Genomic DNA, 8,367 nt, shown 5'->3' on the forward strand with positions numbered 1-8,367 from the left:
GGATCACGTTCCAAGGTTGCTGCATCTAATGTCAGTACAGTAGCTACAACCTAACTTTGAGCCCCTGGGCCGTCCAGCGCACTTCCCCCAGGCCTGAAGTATCTGGATGCCTCCCAGAGATAACGAGACTGGCTGTCTTTTTGTCTCCCATTCGCTTTCCCCGGGCACACTGGGAAGAAAAGATGGCCATTCAGGTGCCACTTCCTCACTTCAGGCTGACTCTGAGGGGCCTGGGCATCTGCTCTTGTCTTTTTTCTCCCTAACGGTGTGGCTGTACTGTATATGAATCTGGCTGAGAAAAGGATTTTTAAAACGTTTTCAAAGCACCTGCCCTCAGCTTCTCCCACCAACCTAGTGTTGGGGCTGGGAAAACAAAGTGAAGGCCTGCGAAGCAGTTTCTCTCTGACCTTCTGCCCTCCTGTCTCTTGCCCCTTATTCTCCCTCTAGGCATAGGACGGAAACTAGAATCCCGCCTCCCCAAGAGAGGGCTGTAGAAAGTAGAACCCCTTTATCCCAAAGCCAGCCATAAAGCCTAAAAATATTACTGTAGGCTGGGCGTGGTGGCTCACGCCTGTAATCCCAGCACTTTGAGAGGCCGAGACGGGCGGATCATGAGGTCAGGAGTTCGAGACCAGCCTGGCCAACATAATGAAACCCCATCTCTAAAAAAATAAATATAAAAAATAAAAATAAATAAAAAGAAAAAGGAAAGAAAAAAGGAAAGATGGCCAGGTGCAGTGGCTCATGCCTTTAATCCCAGCACTTTAGGAGGCCAAGGTGGGTGGATCACCTGAGGTCAGAAGTTCAAGACCATCTTGGCCAACATGGTGCAACCTCGTCTCTACTAAAATTACAAAAATTAGCCAGGTGTGGTGGAACGCACCTATAATCCCAGTTACTTGGGGCTGAGGCAGGAGAATAGCTTGAACCCAGGAGGCGAAGGTTGCAGTAAGCAGAGATTATTCCACTGCACTCCAGCCTGGGCGACAAAAGCCACACTCCGTTTCAAAAAAAAAAAAAAAAAAAAAAAAGGCTGGGAGTGGTGGCTCATGCCTGTAATCCCAGCATTTTGGGAGGCCGATGCAGCAGATCACCTGAGGTCAGGAGTTTGAGACCAGCCTGGCCAACATGGGTGAAACACTGTCTCTGTTACTTAGATTGGCTACTGAAGTGGTTTTTTTCTTTTAAAAATACAATTATGACTATAATTTACCATGTGCCACTACATGTCACAAACTATTAACCCATTTATGCCTCATAACAACTTTGTGAGATGTTTTTACCCCTAATTTGTTTATTTATTTTTAAAATTTATTTTATTTTATTATTATTTTTTTGAGGTTGAGTCTTGCTCTGTGGCCCAGGCTGGAGTGCAGTGGCATGCTCTTGGCTTACTGCAACCTCTGCCTGCTAGGTTCAGGTGATTCTCCTGCTGCGGGTTCCCAAGTAGCTGGAACTACGCGTACTCGCACCACGTCTAGCTAATTTTTGTATTTTTAATAGAGACGGGGTTCCACCATGTTGGCCAGGCTGGTCTTGAACTCCTGACCTCAGGTGATCTTCCCATTTTGGCCTCCCAAAGTGTTGGCATTATAGGTGTGAGCGGCCTATCCCTAATTTATTGACAAAGGAATAGATTTAAAGATCACTCGCAAAAAATCATGCAGCTAACAAATGGTGGTGCTTAGGTTCCAGTGCCCACTTGTCTGACTCCAGAAATTGTTCTTTCCCCACCACCTCTGAGGGTAGGTTTTGCTTATCTCTCAGTCAGTTTTGAATTCCCTGCTACCCTGAGAGCAGTCCACAGCCCTAATCACCTGCACTAATTGTTTCGTTGCTGCATAGCAATTTATCACAAATTAAGCAGCTTAAAACAACACTCATTATTACCCCTCAGATTCTCTAGGATAGAAGTCCAGGTAGAGCATAACTGGATTATCTACTGGGTATCACAAGACTGAGATAAAGACCTCGGCCAGGTTTGAAGTCTTATCTGGAGCTCAGAGGCTTCTCCAAGGTCGTTCAGGTTGTTGGCAGAATTGTTTTCATGGCCCTGGTGGGACAAGATCCTCCTTTCTTCTTGCTAGCTGTCAGCCAAGGATACTCTCTACTCTTAGAGGGTGGCCTCTTGTCCTCCCCACATGGCTCCCTCCATAGGCTCTTCTTACAGTACTGGAGCTTATTTATTCCAGGCAACAGGAGAGTGTCTCTCTGACACTTCACCTGCTTTTAAAGACCTGACCCCAAGACTGGGCGCAGTGGCTCACGCTTGGAATCCCAGCACTTTGGGAGGCTGAGGTGGGTGGATCACCCGAGGTCTCAGGAGTTCAAGACTAGCCTGGACAACATGGTGAAACCTCATCTCTACTAAAAAAATACAAAAAATTAGCCAGGCTTGGTGGCAGATGCCTGTAATCCCAACTACAGGGGAGGCTGAGGCAGGAGAATCACTTGAACCTGGGAGGCGGAGGTTGCAGTGAGCTGAGATGAGATTGTACCACTGCACTCCAGCCTTGGCAACAAGGCAAGACTCCATCTCAAAAAAAAAAAAAAGACCTCACCTTGAGGCGGGTGGATCACTGGAGGTCAGGAGTTTGAGACTAACCTGGCCAACATGGTGAAGCCCCATCTCTATTAAAAGTACAAAAATTAGCTGGGCATGGTGGTGGGCACCTGTAATCTCAGTTATTCAAGAGGCTGAGGCAGGACAATCTCTTTTTTTTTTTTTTTTTTTTTTGAGATGGAGTTTCGCCCTTGTTACCCAGGCTGGAGTGCAATGGTGCGATCTCGGCTCACCGCAACCTCCGCCTCCTGGGTTCAGGCAATTCTCCTGCCTCAGCCTCCGGAGTAGCTGGGATTACAGGCACGTGCCACCATGCTCAGCTAATTTTTTGCACCATTAGTAGAGACGGGGTTTCACCATGTTGACCAGGATGGTCTCGATCTCTTGACCTCGTGATCCACCCGCCTCGGCCTCCCAAAGTGCTTGGATTACAGGCTTGAGCCACCGCGCCCAGCCTAGGACAATCTCTTGAACCCAGGAGGCGGAGTTTGCAGTGAACTGAGATCTCACCATTGCACTCCAGCCTGGGCGACAGAGCAAGACTCGGTCTCAAAAAAAAGAGACCTAACCTGATTAGGTTAAGCCCATGAGGGTAACTTTTTTATTCACTCAAAATAAACTGACTACTAAACTAGTCTTGGGAATGATATCTAAACAAATTCACAGATTCTGCCCCCCCTACTCGAGAGGAGGAGATTGTACAAGGGCATGTACACTGGGGGCATGAATCTTGGGGCTATCTTTTAATTCAGCCTACTATATCACTAAGGCAGGGGGCCCATGCTTGTTTCCTAGTTGGCCCCCAGATGTGTCCACAAGTTGAGGCCCATCCCATTGCTTCTGGAGGTTACCCCTTCCCTGACCGTCTCAGAGCAGACATCCTGGTTCTCACAAGGCCTTCAGGGTCTTTTGTCTCTTTCTGCCATTTCCTCCCCTGAAATCCCTCACTGTCTCTCTGGAGAAGCCATAGCTGGACTTCTTTTTTTTTAAACACAATAGCAGCTCGACTTCTAATAGCTCAGGAATGTCATGGTTGTGAGTGGATCAGCCTATTAGCGTTTAGCTACAGCTCAGGGCCTTCATTCTGGAAAAGTTGTGATGAGGGATTCCTTCTGATGTCTGTGGGGAACAGAATGATGTTATCGAGGAGTTTGTGAGGACAAAGACACCATTCCTTAAGTTCACATGCAAGAAAAGCTCTTATTTTTGTTTTTTTTTCTTTCTCTTTCTTTTTCTTTCTTTCTTTCTCTTTCTTTCTCTCTTTTTCTTTCTCTCTTTTTCTTTTTTTTTTGAGAGGTGGTCATGCTCTGTCACTCAGGCTGGAGTGCGTGACACAATTAAGGCTCACTGCAGCCTTGACCTCCTGGCTCAAGTAATCCTCCCCACTCAGCCTCTCAAGTAGCTGGGACTATAGGTATGAACTATCGTGCCCGTGGCTGGCTAATTTTTTTTTTTTTTTTTTTTTTTTTTTTGAGGCAGAGTCTTGCTCTATTGCCCAGGCTGGAGTGCAGTGTCGAGATCTCAGCTCACTGCAATCTCTACCTCCTGTTGTTCAAGTGATTCTCCTGCCTCAGCCTCCTGAGTAACTGGGATTACAGGCACCCACTACCACGCCTGGCTAATTTTTGTATTTTTTTAAGTAGAGATGGGGTTTCGCCATGTTGGCCGGGCTGGTCTTGAACTCCTAACCTTAGGTGATCCGCCCACCTCAGCCTCCCAAAGCTCTGGTATTACAGGCGTGAGACACGGCGCCAGGCCACCTGGATAATTTTTTAACATTTTTATAGAGATAAGAGTCTTGTTATGTTGTCCAGGCTGGTCTCAAAAAAAAAAAAAAAAAAAAAAAAAAAAAAAAAAAAAGTATCCTCAAGCAATCCTCCTGCCTCAGTCTCTCAAATTGCTGGGGTTACAGGCATGAGCCACTGCACCAGGCTAGAAAAGCTCTAATTTTCTCTGATGGGAATTAAGCATGTGTTCAGGGAAACAAACAAAGTAATCCTACCATTTTAAGACTGAAAGTGGCTCCTTCTCATTTGGGTAGACTGTTGCAGTGAAAAAAAAAGAAAGTGGCTCCTGAGGACATTAGTCTACTGAGTCTACGTTGTTTGCATTTCCTTAGGTCCCTACTTGAGCATCTACAGTGACGGGTGTCTCACTACTCGACTGCTTCGAAAACAGAGACAAATGAGAAAGGCACCCAAGAGAATGACACCCTTACCACTGTTGTACTATGGTTCTGCCTTATGCCCTTGGGAAAATTCAGTTCCCTGAACCAGTTTCCTCATCTAAAAAGTGGGAGTAGCCGGATTGTGGTGGCTCACACCAGTAATCCTAGCACTTTGGGAGGCTGAGGTCGGCGGATTGCCTGAGTCCAGGAGTTCAAGAACAGCCTGCGCAACACTGTGAAATCCTGCCTCTACTAAAATACCTAAAAAGGTGGGCGTGGCATCGTGTGCCTATAGTCCCAGCTACTGGGGAGGCAGGAGAATCGCTTGAACCCAGAAGGCAGAGGTTGCAGTGAGCTTTGATTATGCCACTGTACTCCAGCTGGACCAAAGAGTGAGACTCCGACTCCAAAAAAAAAAAAAAAAAAACAAAAAAAAAAAACATAAAAAATGGGAATAGTAATGGAAGTTAATAGATAGTTGGGAAGATGACATCAGAAAATGCACATAAAACACTATGTCGCGGGGCGCGGTGGCTCACGCCAGTAATCCCAACACTTTGGGAGGCCGAGGCGGGTGGATCACGAGGTAAAGAGATAGAGACCATCCTGGTCAACATGGTGAAACCCCGTCTCTACTAAAAATACAAAAAATTAGCTGGGCATGGTGGCACGTGCCTGTAATCCCAGCTACTCAGGAGGCTGAGGCAGGAGAATTGCCTGAACCCAGGAGGCGGAGGTTGCGGTGAGCCGAGATCATGCCATTGCACTCCAGCCTGGGTAACAAGAGTGAAATTCCGTCTCAAAAAAAACCAAACCAAACAAACAAAAACACTGTATCTGGGCGCGGTGGCTCACGCTGTAATCCCAGCACTTTGGGAGTCTGAGGCAAGTGGATCATGAGGTCAAGAGATCGAGACCATCCTGGCCAACATGGTGAAACCCTCGTCTCTACTAAAAATACAAAAATTAGCCGGGTGTTTGGCACGCGCCTGTAGTCCCAGCTACTCGGGAGGCTGAGACGGAAGAATTGCTTGAACCCAGGACTCAGGAGGCGGAAGTTGCAATGAGCTGAGACTACGCCACCGTGCTCTAGCCCTCTAGCCCGGTGACAGAGCAAGACTCTGTCTCAAACAAAAACAAAAACAAACACAAACAAACAAAAAAACACTATGTTCTGGCTGGTACAGAGTAAGGGCTCAACAAATGCTTACTGTTCCTCTCTAAAAAAAGCACTTTCTTGTAAAATTGTAACGGGGCAGGGCAAGTCATGAAACAGGGATGTTTTAGTCTGTTTTGTGCTGCTGTAACAGAATACATGGGACTATTTATTTATTTATTTATTTATTGAGACAGAGTCACTCAGGCTGCAGTGCAGTGATGTGATCTTAGCTCACTGCAGCCTTGACCTCCTAGGCTCAAGCAATCCTCCCATCTCAGCCTCCTGAGTAGCTGGGACCACAGGCATGCACCACTTTGCCCAGCTAATTTTTGTATAGGTAATTTATAATGAATAGAAATGTATTGGCTCATATTTCTGGAGGCTGAGAAGTCCAGTATCAAAGTGCTGGCATCTTGTGATCCACCTGCCTCGGCCTCCCAAGGTGCTGGGATTACAGGCGTGAATTTTTGTATTTTTAGTAGAGTCCGTGTTCTGCCACGTTGGCCAGGCTGGTCTGGAACTCCTGACCTCAAGTGATCCTCCCACCTTTGCCTCCCAAAGTGCTGGGATTACACGGATGAGTTACCACTCCTGGCTTGTTATTTTTATTTTTATTTTTTATTTTTTTGAGACGGAGTCTAGCTCTGTCACCCAGGCTGGAGTGCAGTGGCATGATCTTGGCTCACTGCAACCTCTGCCTCCTGGGTTCTAGTGATTCTCCTGTCTCAGCCTCCTGAGTAGTGACAGGCGCTGGCCACCATGCCCAGCTAATTATTTTTTCTTTTTGTAGTTTTAGTAGATACAGGGTTTCGTCACCTTAGCTACACTGTTCTCAAACTCCTGACCTCAGGTGATCCGGCTGCATCTGCCTCCAAAGTGTTGGGATTATAGGTGTGAGCCATTGCGCTGTCTTTTTTTTTCTAGACATGATCTTGTTCTGTCACTTAGGCTAGAGTGCAATGGTGTGATCATGGCTGACTGCAGACTTTAACCCCTGGGCTCCAGCAGTCCTGTCTCAGCCTCCCCAGTAGCTGAGACTACAGTTGCATACCATTACACCCAGTTAATTTTTGAAATCAGTAATCTGTAATTTTTTTTTTGAGATGGAGTCTCACTCTGTTGCCCAGTGCAGTGGCATGATCTCAGCCTACTGTAACCTCTGCCTCCTGGGTTCAACCAATATTCCCACCTCAGCCTCCAAAGTAGCTGAGATTACAGGCCTATGCCACCATGCCCAAATGATTTTTGTAGCTTTAGTAGTGATGTGATTTTTACCATGTTGGCCAGGTTGAATCTTGACCTCAAGTGATCTGCCCCCCCGATCTCCCAAAGTGCTGGGATTACAGGCATAAGCCACTTGATCTTAGCCAAAAGGCTAAGAAGTGATAGTAATTTGTATTTTTTTTTTTTTTTTTTAAATAGAGTCTTGCTCTGTCACCAGGCTGGAGTGTAGTGGCAAAATCTTGGCTCACTGCAACCTCTGCCTCCCAAGTTCAAGTGATTCTCCTGCCTCAGCCTCCTGAGTAGCTGGGATTACAGCCGGTCTCTACTAAAAATACAAAAATTAGCTGGGCATGTGGTGTGTGCCTGTAATCCCAGCTACTCAGGAGGCTGAGGCAGGAGAGTCAATTGAATCCGGGAGTGGACATTTCAGTGAGCTGAGATCGCGCCATTGCACTCCAACCTGGGGAACAAGAGTGAAACTCCTATTCAGAAAAAAATGAAAACAAACAAACAAACAAACAAACAAACAAAAACAAAAAAAACAAAAAACCCAGAGGGAAAAAATGTATCTCACAGTTCTGGAGACTAAAAGTCTGAGATCGGGTGGGGAAGGGCCAGGCTTTCTGAAGACTCTAGGGAAATATTTGCTCCATGCTTTTCTCTTAGCTTCTGTCATTTGAAGTCTGGCCTTCCTCCTGCAGGTGCATAAATCCAGCCTCTGCCTTCATCTTTACATGGTATTCTTCCCTCTGTGTAATCTTATCTCTGTCTCATTTCTATTTTATAAGGACTCCTCATTGAATTAAATCGTATTGGATTAAGGGCTCATTTTACTCATTATGATCTCATCCTAATTTCTTTCTTTCTTTTTTTTTTTTTGAGATGGAGTTTCACTCTTGTTACCCAGGCTGGAGTGCAATGGCGCGATCTTGGCTCACCACAACCTCCGCCTCCTGGGTTGAAGCAATTCTCCTGCCTCAGCCTCCTGAGTAGCTGGGATTACAGGCACGTGCCACCATGCCCAGCTAATTTTTTGTATTTTTAGTAGAGACGGGGTTTCACCATGTTGACCAGGATGGTCTCGATCTCTCAACCTCGTGATCCACCCGCCTCGGCCTCCCAAAGTGCTGGGATTACAGGCTTGAGCCACCGCGCCCAGCCGGATCATCCTAATTTCTTAATTTAGGTCTTTTATTAAATCTGCTGCTTTGTTTTCTTTCTTTCTTTCTTTCTTTCTTCTTTTTTTTTTGACAG

Source organism: Saimiri boliviensis, chromosome 2 (genome assembly GCF_048565385.1).
Source record: "Saimiri boliviensis isolate mSaiBol1 chromosome 2, mSaiBol1.pri, whole genome shotgun sequence".
Classification (NCBI taxonomy): Eukaryota; Metazoa; Chordata; class Mammalia; order Primates; family Cebidae; genus Saimiri; species Saimiri boliviensis.